Source organism: Cupressus sempervirens, chromosome 3, assembly GCF_028749045.1.
Source record: "Cupressus sempervirens isolate cs-2001-9-10 chromosome 3, ASM2874904v1, whole genome shotgun sequence".
Taxonomy (NCBI): Eukaryota; Viridiplantae; Streptophyta; class Pinopsida; order Cupressales; family Cupressaceae; genus Cupressus; species Cupressus sempervirens.
In genome coordinates, this window is record NC_143120.1 from 32,201,235 (window position 1) to 32,222,279 (window position 21,045).

The following is a 21,045-nucleotide window of genomic DNA, read 5'->3' on the forward strand; positions in this document are numbered from 1 at the left end:
ATGAAGCTCATGTATTCACTAGGCTACACTAGATACACCAAGTGAAAGAAGAAATAGAGTATTGCCTGAGCTATTAAAGTATTAACTAAGCACCTAGGAACGTACAAATGGAGTTCAGTGTTAATTGAGTGCAGTGTTACCTGAGTGAAGTGGTAATGTTCACAAAGTATGAGCTAGAAGAACAAGTTAAGAAAGATTGAAATATGAGGATGACTCATGATGAAAATAAAGAATGTTCGAAAATTTCAAAGGCTAAAGTCAAAGTTTGTTTTGTGTTAGATCTCAAAGTTAAAGAGAACACAAGACACAAAGATCTAACATGGTTCACCCAATCCCTGGGCTACGTCAACCAAACACTAAGTTCAATATTCTTAGTATCCAGTGTTTACAACCTAATTACAACATGTAATCTCTTACATCTCAATAATGTTGCAAGAAGCTTCAGTATTATCATATTTGATGAAATCCCTAACCCTAAGCTATTTTATACAAGTTTTTTGCCGCTTACAAAATTAGGGCTAGTATAAACTGACCAAATAAAATAAATAAAATTTGTGATTCCTTTTACAATAGTAAATTCATTTTTGGCTTCAAGTGTGCTGCCCCTTACGCCCACCCTATATCACGACAAGGAGAGCGCCTTGAGTCGCTTACCCTAGGACCCCACAAGTGGTGTTGCCCCTTCACCTCGCCTAGGGCACTACCCCAGGACCCCACAAGGGTCGTTTCCCGTTGACCCCTAGAACCCGGGGGCACTACCCCTAGAGCATGGGGGCACTATCACCAAACCCACATAGTAAAGTCTGGAAGGAAGTTATACTGAATAAAATTGGAAAAAAAGTAACCTTCGAGTCTAATTAGGCTATGTTTAACTATACTTATGGACATCAAAATTATATATCTTAAGTTGTGAAATAATTTCAATTAAGAATGTTAGTGATGAGCACCTAATAGTTTCAAAACTACCTACAAGTTATTAGGTTGGTCACTTATAACCACCTTTACCTCTTGCATATTAGCACGTTTGTATGTTCAGAAGGTGAACACACTTCTATAGAGCATTATTCTTGAGAATACCGATGAGGAAGAGAATCTCAAGAGGCAGCCTATAGCTTCCTATCTATAATGTGCAAGAGTGCAATGATAGTATGGTGACTCTCAAATGAACCTAGTTAAGCAACCTTTGTAATGTGCACCATACAATGGAAGATGCAAAGGAGTAGAGGCAAGAGTGCCAATATCCAAGCATCAAGTATGCAATGCAAATTCAAACTAACCTGAATGAGATGCAAGATCTAATCTAGCAAAGAGTTACAAAACCCCTAATTAGACTATGTGAGCTAATCTATTGCATAAAAGGAATATAATTTAACAATGCAAGTAAAGAAAGTGAGTGCAAATGTCCTCGAGAGTGAAAAAGAAAAATGACAACATAACAATATAGTACAAGCATAAGGTATGAGTGAGTGAGGAGAGAGACTCCTTTTAAAGTGAAATGAATGGTAGAGATTAAGAGGAAAAATCAAGGGTGGAGAATGAATCTCAAGTTGACTTTGGTACAAAAAAATCTCAACTAAGAAAGATCAACGCTCATGTTTAAGAGGAAATAAATGTGGGGACAGAATTAAAGTTATTTTGAAAATAAAGATTCCTCTCACATAGAAAAGTGTGTCCCTCATGTGTAGACAAAAATGTCTTTCTTATTATTGTTAAAATAGCAATAATCCTTTTCATCTACACACATAGGACAAGAGGGACATTGGGAGTTTTATTTAATTAAAAGGGGACTTGATTCTTTCAATTAAATAAAAGACTTAGGATAAGGTGGCTAAACCATAGGTTATAATTGAATAAATAATAAAGTGATGATTTGATAAAAAATAAGTGATGGGTAAATTATGCAAAATTGCTAGAAAGGTGGGCTCATAGTCTAGAGGGCCATTTTTAGATGGTTAGATTTGCCCCTCTTTGGTTAATGTGTGATTGATCTAGGCACACATTCAGTCAAAAATTAAATATTTCAAGCTAATATATATATTTGAGTCTGAACCTAATCGAACTAAGCACATAGAGGTAGATGATCCTGAATGCACAATCTATAAGTTGTGGAATAGAACATTGGGAGAGAAATAGATAAGACAATATCAATACCCAAAGAAGTAAGATAGGTGCTAATATGTCTAAGATAAGTAGTCAAAAGAAAGTAGATAGATCAAGTTAAGACATATCAAAATCCAAGATGACTAAAAATTCCAAAGAAAAGAGATAGATCAGATAGATATTTTAGAGGATTCCTTCCCCTTCAAGATCAAAATCAAAATGGAGTAGAGGAGATGTAGAAATACTATAGATTTGATCAAATTGAGATAAGGAAAAGTTCAAGATGAAAAATAAAATATTAAGATCAAAGGTTGTGTTGGTTTCTAATTTAACAGATTTGCATATAAAACTGGGAAAAGCAACAAATAGTGTATTACCTAGGATTTAGCGGCTTCCCGTTATTGCCATACCCTATTCAGCCCTGGACCAACTTAACAAAGCAATACTGCTTTCTACACTTTAGGTTCTACTAAGCCACAACAGGTTAACCTAAGGATTTGAAAACCTTTTAAGAATGACAGTCAGTAATTCAAACTCTACGCAACAAATTTGGTCTTGAAGACTTCTTGTGATTGCAAGACAATTGAGAAGCTAATTAGAGCTAATAATGAACTTGACAGAATTATGCAATAAGTATTGACCAACTTTACATTCCATTATGATAGTGACCTTGATGATTTTGATTTATAAAATGTGTCCATGCTAAGACAAGATTAATATTGCTTGATGTCTTCAACTTAAAGACCAGTGCCTTAATCCATTGTCAAACAAGGTTATATCAACTATCTTCTAGATCTATTTAATTGACTTGCAATTAAATGTATCAGTTGAAACCTTTAAATCCTATAGTTATCAAATTCCTTTCATATCCCACATGGTCCTATCACTCGATAGAAGCATTTACTTAATTCTTTGAATTAAAAACAACTTCTAAAATGACCTACAATTCATCAATTTGCATTTGAATAAAATGAAACTCGCTCATTCATTCTCAAAATCACAAAGACATGAAATAGGAGACAGAACTATAAGACAAATATTCTGCAAAACTTTCTTGTATTAATTTCCTTGAAAGTAATACATAGTTCTAATATGAAAGTTGACAAAGATGTATGACTACAACTAGACTTTCATTAATTTCTAGACTTCTAAAAAACAAGCTAAATACATCAAAGACTTAGCACAAAACTGAGGACCGACTCAAATTGATGTGAATTACAAGATTAGAATTCAGACCCTTCTCCCTAGTCTTTAAAATCATTTTATAGAATAAGGATTGCAACGAGCTATGGATTGGGGAGACACATGTCAAAAATGACACCGAAAAGATAAAGAGAATGCAAAAATAGTTACAACATTCTCTTCGTCTGAGAGATATGGGAAAGAATTCAAAATTAACAACAATCATTCTAGTATTCAGATACAATCTTTTTTTGAAGTGCAGGTGTGTCCACAACAAGTACATGCAAAGATAAGACACCATATTGTGATTTTGTCCTTCCTCTATTTTATCTTCATTTCCTTCAATAGTTGTCTTCTAACTACTTCCCATGTGTAGGGCCTTGATTTCTCCAACTACCTCCCACACATATATCTCTCTCTTGGTAGGCCAATTAGTGCCTCTAGTAGTCTCCAAGTCACCAACAAACTTATTCCACCTAGCATCTATAATGGCTCTTGACTCAACTACAAACTAGTTGTTCATGTGTCAACCTCAACTTTGAACAAAGCATCAACCAATTCATAGAAGGCCACCTCATCAACATTTCCATCAAGAATTGCTATAACACTTTCCAATATGAAAATGTGATAAAAAGATCCTGATCATTCCTGCCAGTCTTTTAATTTATTATCACGATCAACAATTGAGCAAAAGCCACCTCATCAACATTTCCATCAAGAATTGCTATAACACTTTCCAATCTAAAAATTGTGATAAAAAGATCCTGACTATTCCTGCCAGTCTTTTAATTTAATATCACTATCAACAATTGAGCAGATAAATCTATCCATACCTTTATTCGTCATTTTCATCTTTTCCTATATTACTTGTAATTTGCTTGTAAAAAATCCAACAAATTCTTTAACTAACTCTAGATCCTCTTTCACAATTAAAAAAATGATCTGGTAGCCCTGGCTTCTTAGCCGTCAAAATAATCAATCTGTCAAAGAATTGAATAAATGGGCCACACTGATTAAAAATAGGGGTTAGCCATGTGAGTGCTTCATTGCATGTATTCTCTACAACTTGTAAGGATATGAAAATGCTATGAACATTTTGGGACATCCTTTTTATCACTTCCACCCTTTGACTCAACATTCCTTTCAGTGCATTGACCTTGAGTTGGTTATCTTGAGTAGGAGTCTTAGTCTCCATGGCAATAATTTCTTGATCAATGTCAACTGATTTATCCTTTGTCCATTGTGGCATTTGTTTAGTGGAATCTTCTCTAGAATCAACCCTTACTTCTTATTTGTTCTACTCCATCTCCTTGATTTGTTCTTTTAAGGAGGCAACTTCATTCTCAAACCCATGTACCTTCTCTTCTAGCTCATTGACCCTTTTCTCAAATACATAGCTCATTTTATGGTCTTCCTCATACAACTTTCTAGTGTCTATGTATTCCTTGAAAGTTTGAGCTAGTTGATCCTTAATTTGGCCTACTTTGGCCTCATTCATAAATGAAAAGTGCTTCAAAGCACTTGAAATATCACTACTAGTGGTAGAATCCAAAGTCCATATTATAGCGCTTCCTTGAGCAATGTCCTAGACATCCATGATCCTAGGCATTTTTTTTAAGGAGAAAAGCTCCATACAACCAATATTTTACTGTCTATACTGAATCCTAAGCCTCTTTGTAGACCTTGAGAACCAAAGGCTTCATAAGACATTGCCTTGTCTTGTCTTCTAATTTGGTCTAACACAAATGTTATCCCCAAATCACATCCGGGTACTAGAAGCATTCTACTTCTTTGTACAAGATCTCTAACTTCACTGATAGTCATAGTTTCATTGTTAGGGTCATAAGCCAAGAGCTTTTCAATGAGATCCTTTGTTTTATTCTCACTTTCTCTAGGTTTGAGCATCAGAGTTAATTCACTCTATTTTACCTTATATAAGAATATTTAAAATTCTAGAGTTTTCACAAAGTCATCATCTTCCAAGAATTTCTCAGCTTTTCTTGTCATCCAATCTTGTTGTAGTTAACTGTGATTTAGTTAAGGAGATCTATGCTACCTTAACCCTTTCCTAAATGAAATTCTACCTCATATTAGCAAAGTACTAACTTATGTTAGGCATTAGTTACAGTGTCCTTTCCTTCACCTTTTTAGGCATATGGACAACTTTTTGTCTCTTATTTCCTTTTGATACCCATGTAGAGGCCTTAGGGTGATCTTCTTCTTCTTCTTCTTCTAATTCCACATCAGGTTTAGGGGAATCTAGATTCACCCTATCCTCTTCTCCCATATCATGTGGTAATTGACATCTTTTCAAGCCTAAGGAGATAGGCAACCTATGTGCAAAAACCTTCAAAACTGGGATTACTTTTCTTCATCTCTCTCTTTACCCTTTGGATATCCTCAAATTTATTTAGTCTATCCTCTACCCCACTTTCAATAAAATTGTTTCTAATGATGTCTTCTTGAGGTAATTCCTTGTTGTTAGGCAAATTGTAATTTCTAATTTCTTTTAATACATTTCTAACAACACTCTCAGTATCATAGATATTGTTTGGTGCAGAGGATAGGTTGTAATGTCTGAGATATTCATGGATTTGGTCAATTGACTCCTTTCCATTTGTGAAATCTCCTATCTTAAAACATCTACACAAGAATGTCCCTTTATACAATTTAGGGCCTAGATACTCTTGGTCCATCATGATTAGTTGCCATAAAAACTCGATAATCCCCAACCTAAGTGGTATATACTTTGGTAGAATATGTGGGGGTTGTGGGCATGAATATACTCTCATAATTGAAACATTTTGAAGCAAAAAGTTATTCCCCCAGTTGTGGTCCAATTTGGCATCATCTTTAAACCATGTTGGCCTTATCCTCCTCAAAATCTTAGGGAGCCTATCTGGTAGGGCACCTAACATTCTCATGAAGAAAAAAAATAAAATTATTAAAGAATGAAATAGAAGAAGAATAAGGGTAGTGCCTATCCCATACTTGAGTCCATGGTTGCACTAGCAAGTCTCCATCTAAATCTCAAGTCTGATCAATGAAATCAATATTGAAGCAGCCAATATTTTTGTACAGAATGAGATGCATTAAAAATGAGAAGTGATGAGAATTAAAGTTTCCAAACTCTCCCTTCTAAGAAGAAACAACTTATTCTTGCATCTTCTCAATAATTTATTTTACATAATCATATTCCATATTGGCAAATTGGTCTTAGATATTGAAAGCCATGAGGTAAGACCTTCCATACACCATATCTGATCCATCAATTCCCAAAGCCTTATGCAAATCATTGAATTTGTTTTGCATGTCGTTCTTAAACTTATCAACTAGTAGCATCTTATCTTCCTTCTTCAAAATCTCTCTTATCAATTTTAACTCATAAGGGATGTGGTGAATCATCACTTTACCAGTGTAGAATCTAACATTCCTTTCAAACTTCTCCAAGAGGTCCTGAATATCAACCTCCACACTCATTTTCCCCTCAAGTCCAAAGATGTGTGATCCAATGTGCATAAAATGCTACCATCCTTCTTATGGAATGACTTGGTAGTAAGGTTATAAGCTACTATTAAGGCTTTCAACAAATCTACATCCACATACACTTTGGGGAAAATAAGCTTCGTCAGATCTCTTCTCCATGGATTTGAAGTTGGTGGCTTCTTAAATCTATTTCTATAAAAGAACATGAAAAAGATCATACTTGTTTGTATTCAGGAAGATGGAATCTCTGCATTATATATAAGGATCACTAAAGCTATGGTTGTTTGTAGAGATAGCATTTAACGATCCTAGCAAAAGTTTACACCACTCATCATCATATTTATTTAGCTTTCTCTACCTTATTTTTATAGTCATTGAAGATGATGTCTAGACAACCTCCACCTCTTGTGACTGAGCTTCATCACCTCCTAGTTCTGACATTTTTCCTTCTGTAACTAAACTCTGGAAATACCAAGAAAATCTTTGTAAATCTAGAAATTCAAGCGCTCTGCAACTCAATGACTCTTTTGGCTTTTGGCTACTGGTACTTTTTATTACAAAGAATGTCTTTATGTAAGAATACACCCCATCAACTTCACTTATTCCATTTAATGCTTGCATGCACGAGGATTCAAATTTATAGTCAGGATGTCATTTCAAAAATTTGGTGACATTAGCATCCAGCTTAGCAATTCTTATTTTATGTAAAAATTCTGATTGGTCAAATCTCTTATCCTTTATACATCTGTGTGAATTCTATTTTTGCATTTTTTTAATCTTTTAGGGATATGTCTTTATGCTCAATTGAATTCCACTTGGACTGTAGGTTCACAAGCTTAACTACTGGAGATTTTCGCTCTTACACTTGGTAGTTTTTAAACTTTGTTGTTACATCGTAACCCTTTTGAAATAATCCTCCACCCATACTTTGATCTTCAACCATAACTCTAGAGAGCTTTAGAATTGACCCTTCGATGTTATGCTTAACTCTCCATCAAACATCTTTGAAAATGGACTTGTGCCTTTATGCTTCCCCTTTAGATGTAACATCATGACAACCCTTAAGTTACACTTGTGATCATATGCTTTCCTTTAGGATGTAAGTTTGGGAGAGAAAAACCTTAACATAAAATCCTTTATGAACTTATGCTCAATGCTTTGGTCATATCTCTGAATGACTTTTCAACATACCTTTCACCTTTATGATTTCCCCTTTTAGAATATCATCGTAACTCCTTATGAACCATTAGCATTTTATCTTACAAACATACGCTTGACCTTGAAAATGTAAGATCAGGAGGAAAATTGAAGTTTGAGGAATAATCTTACAGATTTACGTTCAACACTTAAAATGTATGTTTGGGACACATTTTAACTTCAAGCACATATCCTTGCGATCTTACAATTTCAAATGTAGGCATAAGATCAAAATAGTTTGAAAGTTCTTCTACAACACTATGCTCAACCTTTGATCATGAGATTGGGAGAGAATATAGAATATTCTTACTTGGTTTAAAAACTCTTGCTAGGACATGAGACTTAGGAGAGTTATAATCATACCATGGACAAAAAAAATTTGATTAAGTCTTGTAATCTTTTAAAGCATTTTCATAATAATCATGGGTTTACAAAAGATGATTTAGAAACATACCCAAGTTAGGGCACAGGTGAAATTTTTCTAGGGTTTTTCTACCAAAATCTCTACAACAAGAATGCAAGCTCCAATCTCACACATTTCATCTGGATTTTCACACTAATTTCTAGAAAATTCAGAATGGTGAAAATGTACACCATTAGTGGCTCTGTCTAGGGAAAATGGATAGCTTGCATCCATATAAGGATCTAGAAATTCTAGAAGAACAGACCACACACTTGACAAAATTACAACTTAGAGAAAAATATCTGATCAAATAATAGGAAAAACATGACATATTTAGAAAATGTATAGTATCTACATATGTTGTATAGAAAACCCTAGATTATTGCCATGGAAAGAAAAGTACCTTCAGTAGAAGTACTTCTTCAAGAATTTTCCATGAACTAGAAATTCTAGAATACCTTCTAATAGTTCTCTGATGATATATAATCTTGTCCCTGTATACAGAAAATGTGGGCCTCAATCTTCACACACACTTCAACACAATCATTATATGCAGAATCATCCCAGAATGAATATTGTGTTGTTTATCGAAAACAATTCAACAAGCTGATCCGTTGCCTTCTAACTAGAATGATTATGTTATTGCTCTCAAATCAAGAAGCTAGCAACTAGACATCTAGAATGAAGGATTTTGTAAAGCTAAATGAGATGCAATATTACAGCTAAATGTATGCAATTAATCTAGAAATAAAAGAGAGCAATTAATCTATATGAATGCATATTAATCTACTATGAAAGATATAATATGTATGTAATAACTAAGAATGCACGAATAATTGAGTCAACAATTCAACATAAATTTGATATAATTCACTTTTTCAACCTCTTAACGAGGAATTGAAGGCTTTTTAAATAGAATCCCAAAAATTGATCAATGGCCAAGATCAATTGGAATGAACGACCGAGATTAGAAATGACATTTAGTTAGAGTGGAAATTTCCTTGTGCAAATGAAGTTAATTGATTCACTTCTAAGTGTGAGAAAGAGTTAACTGAGTTAATTCCATTTCCAATTCTAGTTCATTCAAAGTTTCCATTTCTAAACTAAAGAGAAGATATTGGAGAAGATATTTGATTTAAAGAAATTAAATATGATCTCATAAATGCATAATCTTAATTGATTGAGTAATAAAATTCAATAAATTAAAATGAGAATATATCTTATTAAATCAAATACATTTAATTCCCTTGTACATTAGCTAAAAAGGTAATTTTAATTTAATTAAAGTATGAAGACTTATAATTAAATTAAACTTGATTAATAGGTTTAATATAGCTAATTTGAGTCAATTCTTAGGAATTAAATAAAGAGTGTAATTAATATAGATTAGGGATTTTCTGCATTTGACACTTAGGTCAAGTAGTGATTATCAAAATTAGAATTGCCTAGTAAAATAGGACTTAGGATTGATTAAATAGACCAAAATTGGTTTAGCATGGCAATGTGCCAATTTTGGGGTATTACATTCGCTCCTCTTTGAATGAATGTGCGAGCAACACATTTGATTCAAAGAAATCAGAAGTATGAAGCATAGATCAAGAAATGAGATTGGTCCCGAAATTGATGATACAAAGACCAATTGATAAGCTTTTTAAGGTTATCTCCATAATGAAGCTTAACCTTAGGAATCCAGATAGAACACCTAGATATTGAGATTAATAAGATTTTTTAAGGTTATCTCCAGAATGGAGCTTAACCTTAGGGAATCTAGATAGAACACCTAGATACCGAGATTGATAAGTTTTTAAAGGTTATTTCCAGAACAAAGCTTAACCTTAGGGAATCTAGATAGAACACCTAGATACCGATATGAAAGGACAAATATTATCAAACTTCATAGAATTTTTCCCAGAACAAGACTCAATTCTCAGGAGTTGGGGTTAGATTGTCCCAAAACATGTCCATTAGAAGATGACAAGATTAATCACAATTCATACAATTATCCCAAGAATGAGGCTTAATCCTTAGGAATTAGGGTTAAATTATCTTGATACATGTCCGTTGAATAGTAATTGAAAGTAAGAACTTAGAATTATCTCTAGAACGAAGTTTAATTCTTAGCAAGAGTTAGGATTATCTCTAGAATGGAGCTTAATCCTCATCAAGAATTTTGAATTATCTCAAGAATGAAGCTTAATCCCCTAGAGTCCAGATAGAACACCTGAATAATGGTCCATGAAAGAGATAACACAACCTATCATGAGTCGTAGAATCATTCCCAAAATGAGGCTTGATCCTCAGGAGTCAGGGTTAGACTGTCTCGATACCTGTCCATCAAACTCTGACAAGAACTATTATAAGATTAATCAGCTGATCAAAAGATGAGATAGATGACATAGATGTCAAATAGAGAGAAAAAAGATCCCTCGATTAATGAGATGCCCTGAGTGATAAGGATATAAGATCTAGGTAAAGTTGAAGCCAATTTTCAAAGATTCAATGGTGTAATCATCCTGCCCCATCGGGAGCAAAACCAAAAGATGACACACCAAAACAGTGATGTAGAGTAGTATATTGATAGATATTGAAGAAATCTAAGATTTAAAAGAATGTAGGATAGATCAGAAGAGTCTGAAGAAAATTTGGAGTTGATTTGAAGTGATTTCGAGGTCCAAAATACCGAGTTTGACCAAATTTGACCAAAGTTGACTTTTTCCAAAATTTTTGGTAAATTTAAAGAAAATATGATTTGAAAAGATTTCGAGATTCACAAAGTATTAGAAAAATAGACTACACAAGCGTTCAATCACATCAGTCCCAAAATTTTAAAATGCAATTTTAAGTTGTTTGTGTGTTAGATTTCGAATTGGATATCAAAAATGGGTTCAGAGCAGCCAAATTAGCTAGGGGGATGATTTCACATCAATCAGAGCACTTTGAAAAATTAGGTCAAAACCTATATAAGGGCCCAAAGGTTCATTTTCAATTCATTTATGCATTTGTCTTTGTGAAGAAGAGAGCTCTGAGGAAAAGATGGTGGTCCCAGTGCATATGCATTGATTCGAGCACTCCAAATGACACAGTCAACTAGTAGAGTATGGACTTGCAGTGAGTCATCAATAATCTAGCTTCTCATTTCAAATTTCATGCATTTCAAGTCTTTTTAGCATTTTTTTAGGACGTTTCAACATTGTCATGTCATTTTTCATGTGAGGATGTTGTTCCTCACACGAAGAAGTACCAAACTAGTACTTCTTTGTTGGGTACAATGGGTTTCCTCACATGGTAGATACTCATTTTTCGTGTGAGAAACCCTAAACTTGGCAAGTTTTTTACTTAGTCTTTTTAACTTTCTTGTGTGAGAATGTGTTTCCTCACATGAAAAAGTGCAAGCTCACGTGAGATGATAAAATCTCATTTGATAATCTAGTGTAATTTGCAAAATTAAATGTTGGAAATTTGATTTGTCGATATTTTGTGCTTTCATTTTTCATTTTTGCTTATTTGAGACTGATTGTGTGCATGTTGTTTTCATGTATGCAGGTTAGCTTTCTGAATGTTAGATTCAAATCACATTACTCACCTTACAAAACCTTGCTATGATAGCTAGATGATGTCAACGTGGCACATATTGACACTCTTGGACTATCATATCTTTGTCAAATTCCCACATTGTTGGGGAATCACAGCCTATTGATAGCACTAGTTGAGCATTTCCATTTGGAGACAGACGCCTTCCATTTGCCACAGGGAGAGATGAATATCGCTCGAGAGGACATTTACAGGATACTATAGATCTTGTTCCATGGGTCATGGGTAGTGTAAGACACAGTGCCATGGATAGGCACAACAACATTGAGGCTATATTCCAGGAGGACCTCATCATAGGTAGAGCCATCACATGGGATGAGATGGTACATACATACGGACCCACTCATAGGTTGCCATCAGTATTGGGCATATTTATCAGCTACTTTCTGATGTTGAATAAAGGCCAACACAAACTTGAGTGTGGATGGGGTTGGATGTTGTAGCAAATGCTAGATGAGCTAGTGTGCTACTAATGGGGTTAGTGCATGCTCTCCCATATGTTCCAAGAGATTCATGAGATCGTATATCATGAGAGGAGGAGCATGGCCACTAGGGTCTATGTTCTTCAAGTGTGGGCATGGGAGCATTTTCCCATTACGAGACCCATTTTTGTAGATGAGAGACTACCTCTAGAGCCACACACACACACACACACACACACACACACACACACAAACACACACACACACACACACACACACACACATATATATATCGAGGCCAATTGACCTAGGTAGCTCCAGGGAAGACTGAGCAGTGGAGAGGTCGGCTAGATGACTTAGTAGAAGTGGTGTGGAGACCATGGAGGGAGACAGAGGCCTGGGATGATGCACCCACAGAGTTGGGACACATGTTTGCATCTCGACCACTAATTGATCACTCCATGCAAGTCATTAAGAGATTCCCACTAACATGAGTCTGGTGATAGTATGGTCGACCATAGGATATCTCATAGGAGAACTGCTCATATGCGAGGTTCGTGACATATTTAGATTGTGGGTGTCACTTTGATTAGACCAGGGTCATTCGATGATTGATGTGCGTACCCTAGTGGTGACCCAATGGGACTACGTGCCAACTATAGTAGATGGGGGGATGACTCCAACATATCAAGCACACTTTTTGAGTCATCCTTGCCCTCAATTCAAACCCAATGGGGATGGTCATACCCATACAGCTAGTGTAGGCACCACAACTACCACTATAGCAACCACAGTAGGAGAGATTAAGACAGAGGACTCGACAGATGGGATTAGATCCAGATGTTGGTTGTAATGGGACAAGACACATACACCCTCATAGTGAGATGGGATCCCTAAGAGCCATTGGAGGAGACACACAGAGGTCTTATACAGAGGAGCAGCTAGGCTAGCAGGAAGAGCAGGTAACGGGAGATGTGGAGATGCAAGATCAACTTGTTTCTAAGCCACAGGGTGGAGATATCCTGGCACAAACCCAAGATGACTTGAGGAGATCCTAAAAGTGAGTTAGGACTGCATAGTGATAGCTGGGAGAGATGACTATGTAGCTTTCTATGAGAGATACTAGGATATCAGAGCAAGAGCGAGAGATCCATGACTTATGAGAGTAGTTGGAGCGAGAGGCTCGCAATTCAGAGCAATAGTAGGACAAGATTCAATTGTAGTTAGCGAGAGCATCATACTATTATGTAGCATATGTTGCAATAGTACCAGATGAGGTAGAGTAGGTGCCTCAATTTTCTTAGTAGGCTAGAGAATCAAGAGGTGCATGGCCTCTGACGAGACCATATATGCCTCCTTCTCCTCCTCCTTTGCCAGCTAGAGAGGAGGGAGAGTGATAGAGTTAGCTTACTTTGTTCAAATTTTGCTCTGGCTATGTATTGATTGGTGTGCCAGCACTATTTTGTATCATATTGAGATCAACAATGCTTGAGTAGCGTGCAATTTTGTACTGATGTACATAGTTGACTCTACACACACACACACATATATATATATATATATATATGAGATTTTTGGTTTGAGTATCTTCACGTGTCATCTTTCTTTCTTTATAGTTTGTTGTATATGAGATGTTTATGCTTATGAGTATGAATGCAAATTTGATATGATGTATGAATGTAGTATAGATGAGATGAATCAAGAAATTATGTATGTGAAATGAAAAATATGAATGAACTAACATCTCATGTAGTGTTCTATTTTGTTGATAGTGACAGGTATCCCATGAAGATTAAGAGGATGAATCAAAGAATTGAATGCATGTGCAGTCATGAAGAAATGTGATACTTTGAAGAAACCAACAATCCCTCATTACAAAGGATGCAAGTAAGTCAATGATCAAATCATGTGCTTATGCAATGTAGCCCTAAGCTAGATGCAACCTTAAGTCTGGTTACCAAGCTTTGAAAATTATCATTACTGAGCATTTAGCTAAATCCCAAGTGTTGTACAATTCCCACTAACATTGCAATCATGGGAAAATGAATATGACACCTGTTCTAGTTTTGTCAAGCTTAAATGTAAGCATTCAAGGCACAAGAAGTCAGAATGACCAGAACATTTGTCCCTTTAATGTAGCAAGCTAACATAAGCATAAGAGCATAAATGCTAGGATGGCCATAATGTTTCTTGCATGTAGACACACCAGACACACAATATATCCTTCTTATGTTAAGTAATCAATAATTATTTTGTCTACAATGACACAAGTGTGCTAGGTATACTCATAGTGACCGTACGTTCACTTAGCAGGATGACTATCAGTATTTACTGTAGCATAAAGAGTTAACTCCAAAAAGCAAGGAGAAGAACCAACCTCAATGAAGAGTCCATATAAAATGAATCAAGGTACACACAACCATCCAATACGAGATAGAGGCTCTTATAGTGGACACCCCTTTTATATGGATGCTTCATATCATTGGAACTAAACCATCAAACAAAAAACAAAGAAAAGATCATGCCCTTAGTCCTTGCTTCTCTAGTTGAAAGTGACATCATCAAGTTTCTCAAAGAGACATGATAAAGCAAAAGAAAAACAAACAAAGAAAAAGCTTAGCATATCCCAAACAAATTCATCGTTTTGAGTTCTTTTTTTGTTTTATAAGATTGATTTCAAGTGTCAATGTTCAGAACATATATGAAAGAAATCTCTTTAGTAGGGTGACAATAGTAGAAAGATGCAGTTAGAAAAATTGGTGAGTGAAGTCAAAGAGGAATATTCAGTAAGAAGAACCTTAGCAGGAAACTAAGTGATAGTAGACAAACATAGATAGGACAATTGGTGATTGGTGTGAGAGAGATCCTCCATGAGAGGGATCTCAAAAAGTGACATGAGCAATAGTAGGTAGATGTAGTTAGAACAATTGGTGAGTAACATGAGAGATCTTCTATGAGAGGAATTTGAAAAGTGTCACAAGCAACAATAGGCAGACACAGTTAGAACAACTAATGACTGATGTGAGAGATCTTCTGTGAGTGGAATCTCAAAAGTGACACAAGCGACAATAGGAAAACATAGATAGAACAACTGGTGACTGACGCAAGAGATCTTCTATCAAAGGAATCTAAAAAGTGACATGAGCAATAGTAGGCAGACACAGTTAGAACAATTGGTGACTGGAGCTTAAGAGATTCTTATGATATTGTAAGGTGTTGCCCCTAAGTTATGAAAAGATTCAATCCATGGATACATGAGCAAAAGAAACAAACTAAAGTAGGAAAGCAACTGTACAGGAGCTAGAAGATGCACTGGAAGATATAGCATTGGAAACAAGAGGCACCTGTTTACCAAGTTTTCACCTTCTTGGCAGAGATTTTTTTTTTGCTACCATGATGCCCATTTGCCAGGTTTTCATCAATGGCACTTTTTTTCTTTTTCAATTTTTTTGTATTTTTCTCTTTTTGATTTTTTTGCATTTTTCTCTTTTTTTTTTTTGGTATTTTTGACATCTTTGAATGTTTTTGGTATTACCAAGGCACCTATTGCTAGGTTTTCACCAAGATAATGGATTTTTTCAGGACTTTTTGCAATTTTTAGACTTTTTCAGGATATTTTCAAAATTTTAGAACTTTTTTAGAGATTACTAGCTCTCAAGTAGGATCATATCATTTTGTTCTAGTGTCTAGCAAGGTGTAGGAAAAGATGTAGTAGCAAGTTGGTAGATAAGTAGAGATGGAAAGGCAAGGAGTATGAAGTGAGTGAAAGTGATCCTCAAGAACTAGCTCTCCAAAAGTACCCAAGCTAGGGAAAAAGGCTATAGAAATATAAGCTCATGGTGTAATGAAGGATATCACATATGTAATCCAAGAAAATGACCATGTCAAGAGATTGCTAAGAACTGAGTTGTCTTCTTTTTTTCATTGATCAAGACCAAAGGGTTACTAAATATGATAGCAAAGTTTGTTATGGAGGTTATGAGTGAATGACTTTGGGAACGAGGACATCTAAAGGATAAGCAAGATCATGATAGGATTTCATGGATGGAAGAACTACACATGAAGCTATTTTACTAGGTTTTCATCAGGGTATTTATCCAAGGTGCCACAAGAAGTGTTTTTACCATAGGATGGATTTATTTTTCTTTTACTTTTACTACCAAGGTGCCATAAGAAGTGCTTTTCACCAAGGCATTTCTTCTTCTTCTTTATTTTCAGAAAGAGCTCAAGCTTTCTCAAGTTAGACAACATGCCTATAAGAAAGATGAGTTATGATAAGCCAAGGCAAATAAGAGGTAGATAGAGGATAAGGTTGTTGGTTTTGGAAGACTGAAACAAGAAAGGATAGCAAGTAGGCATAAGATTTAGAGGATTTCATGAGGGTGGATGAGATATTAGGCAAGATCAACATTGACATAAACCTTAAAGGGTGATGGAATGATGGGGAAATCATGGACAAAATAGATTGAGGCTTAGATATATGAGGCAGTAGAGCCATTTTGGAGGAAGGTGGAGTAGAAGGTTTTGAAACCTTTTTAGGAAGATGTTGGGAAGAAGATGGAGTGGAAGCCTTTGGAAGCTTGAATGTCAAATTTGAGTTGTTTTCAATATTCAAGTCCTTCAAAAGATACTTGGGAATCCATATAGCTTTTAATTTTTCATTAGATGTTGTGGAACACATTTCTTCAATAACAGATTTAAGAACCCACACTTTCTTTGGTTGAGCTCTTTGAATAGTGGACCTTTGTGGTCTCTTTTGCATATTTTTCTTCCAAACATTCACATGTCGATTAAAGGAGACATAGTAAACTTTTGAAGATGGATTCATGCACTTGTGGTTGAGTTGATCATCCAAATTGCTTCCAAAGGACTTGGGACTTGTGGATGAATGAGGCCAGTATGACTGCTTTAGATGGAAAGGTGAATGTGAAGAGTTCAAGTATGTGTATCTTTGTTGATCTTGAGGCAGGGTAGGAGGAACGTGTAATGAGCTGAGAGTGGAAGTAGGAGATAGAGGAACATAAGGTCCCAATATGGATGGAAGACTTGAAGGTTTTAACTTAGATGGATAGGGACCAAGGATATATTTTAAAGATGTGAATGGACCATGAGTAGGGATATTAGCATCTTTAGAGTGAGCAACATGACCAAAGTCATTAATAGATTTATGAGTAACTGTTATATAAGCAATACTTTTGACAAGAGTATTTAAAGCTTGAGCATAGTTTTGAAGTTAATGTAGTGAGGTAGAACAAGAGGGTGAGGGAACACTTTTATTCTCAAAAGGAATTTTAGGTAGCATAGGAAAAGTATCCTTCTCTTGGTCTTTAATAATCTTCTTAGGGATGGTGGAAGGAATATCTTTATCTTGCTTAGTAGAGGTGCATGACATGGGAGATGGAGGACTATGTGCTCTTGAGATGGAGGCACGAGATCTTGGAAGATTTTAAAGGGGATAAAGGAATCTTGGTCTTGATCAAAACTTGTTTCTTCATCATTTAAGTAGTCCTCTTGTCCCCACATGTCATGGATTAGATAAGGGCCCAACTAGATAGTATAAAATTTTCCATGCTTACCTTTTGATGTAAGTTGGATTCCTTACTAGTCTTTTCCTTGTCTAAGGACTCACCTAGGCTCTCTTTTAGCCTATTAGAGTTCCCATTTTTCACCCTAACTTCAAGAGGATATCTATCCTACCCTCCACACTTCACCATCCAACTACACTACTAATTTTACAACTTGCACTCATCCTAAGGATATTCCCACCTATTCCTCATGAAGATCACAACTGTACCAAAAATGGACATTATGCCTTCAACATGGAGTGAGGAATGTAACTTGATGGATTTTAATCCTCCCCTTACCTCTTGGACTCAAGATTCATTTATCATTTTATTCAAACTTGACAAAATTGTCCTAATTAGACCTAGTAGAATTAGGCCTCCAAAGTTGGTTTTTTGGCCACAATTCCAAATTTTACTTAACAAGGTGTTACAATAACCTCCATTATGGATACCCTTTTGGAAATCCTATAATATTTTGTGGGTCTTAGGTCCTCAACCTGTCTGTACACTTCCTTCCTATATAGGTGTCTAAAAAAAAGAGTTTTGAATCATTCTTGTTAGCATCAATAAGGGTTTAGTGAATACCCTAGAAAATATTTTCTTGGGAACCTCTCCTCTCGCATGTGGTTTCCACACACATCCCTCCTCCTTCTCCAACACTTATATTGAACTACTTAACATAGTGAATCCACCCAAATCAACATGCTAGCACTATGATCACCTAGTCATGCACCAAAGGCTCTCCTAGGGCATCACATTAAAACTAACAACCATTATTTCCTAGGCTTCTCCATTGCTATGTATATTGTGCAAGGGCTCCTCTTCCATATCCCTAAGAACCATGATGATTCCACAGTGAGGATTAATGGGGGAGCCATTCTTCCAAAAGTTGTCAAAATTGAACCAACGAACAAACTAGAAACAAAAGATTTAAAAATTATGAACAAATGAATTCTAAAAAACCTGAAATCTAAACTAAAAAGTATTGAAATAGCAAGAATTATAAGAATCCAAAGCAAAAATGAGATTTTCAATCCATCAATGCATTCTTGCAATCAAGTAGACACAAAATTGTAACTCTACAATTGTATTTCATGGCTTTATTATCAAAACTTCACTTCTTACCAACTCCAACCCTTGGAATGGGTTCATTTCATGGTTTTATATGTTTCCCAAGAGGTTTCAGACAATTAAAGTAACCATCAACCTCATATTCATGACATGTCCAATTACTACTTAAATGTTGTCATGCAACTTTTCAAAGTTGATAACAACTTTTGCATTTTTGTAATCTTGGACATTTATCACAAGTGGAACTTTCCAAGTAGGTCCAACATGGTCCATTTCAGTTTGGTGTTTTCAGTTGAGTATTTCATATCAGTTTGGGTTGCTGCTGTATTTCAGACTTTGAGATGTTAAAATAGAGCTGAATATATGTATTGGGACGTGGTTAAACTTTTGAGATAGTTTATTAGTGTTTTTGTGGTGTTTTCGGGCATTTTTGTGTTGTTTTCGAGAGTCTGATGAGCATAGTTTTTGTCCTATGTTTGTGAGCTATTCTGTAGATGCTATACATATCAAGAAATGTCATTTTGCAGGCCGTTATGCTGCTGAAATTTTTGTAAAAATGTTCATTTTCAGATTTATTAAGAATATGTGAAGTTGTGAAGTTTTTGGCACTATTTCGGACATACCCGATTTGGGGTTTATTGAGAAATTGGTGGATCTTTGAAAGATTGGTTGTTTGATCTTAAAAATCTGATTAGAGGCTTGAAATATCATATAAAATCAATAAAGGAACACATATTATGCTTTTCTTGAATCGAGTTATCCCTCATTGATCCCTTAGGAACACATAGTTGACTGCCCTTAAACAACATATCATTTTGCAGTGTATTCATAAAACTCACCATGGAAATTATTCTTATACTTCTTGCGTACCTTGTAGATGTTTGCAAAATCTTCATCATCAACATATAGGTCCTTAAAGCTATCAATCCTAATTCTATGTACAACTAAACCTCTTGCACTATTAGGAGTCTCCTACTTAGGGCATTAACTATCTTATTCTGCACTCCTTTCTTGTGCTTGATGTTAAAAGTGTAGGCTTGTAGATATTCTACCCATTTCATGTGCTTGTTGTTGAGTAGGAACTCCTTTTGTAATGAACCCTTTTAGGGTCCATCATTTTTTTACGACTTTCCTTTTATCTGCTCTTTCACAACACATCTTCTCCTTTAGTGCAATTTGATGGTGTATAAACTTATCCTTCCTCGCTTGGTATATGTAATCCATTTCCTGTTGCCTTCCAAAGCCACTCGATCCTTCCATAAATACCATTGCTTTGCACGCGATCAAACATGTTCCTTCACACGATTTATGGCAATTTATATTATGTAATGTTTCATCGATTTATTAATATACTTGCTGCATATGTATATATGTGTGTTTGAATATAAGGGTGTTTATAATATAATTATATAAGAGTTAAAAGTATTTGTAGTTAATAACTAGTATATTCTTATAAGTTATTTATAAGGAAAGATGATCAATATTAATTTGATCAATTTATAATTAAATAAGTTTGATTATTATAATTAAACTAATTGTATCAATATTTATGTATTTATGTTACATAACTAATGTATTTAATCAAATATTTTTATTGTGAATAATATTAGTGATGAAATATAATTATTGTTATGAATAATTATAAATAAATGAATTATAAGTATTTTATTAAATTTATATTTAAATACCTATATGTAAGTCTCATCGGTTAGATATGTATACTATTATTATGGATGATAATAAGTAAATTCATATATATATTATTATTATGAATTCATATATATATAATAATAAATTCATATATAGTAATAAATTCATATATATTATTATGAATGATAATGAATAATATAAATAATTATGAATGATAATAACTTATTATGAATGGTAATTTATACTATTGTGAATAATTAAGTAGAGTTATTATGAATAATAATAATTTATATTATTAAAAATAGATCATAGATATTGATCTATATCAATATTATTTCTTATGGAAATAATTGATAATAGTATATGAATTATTATTAAA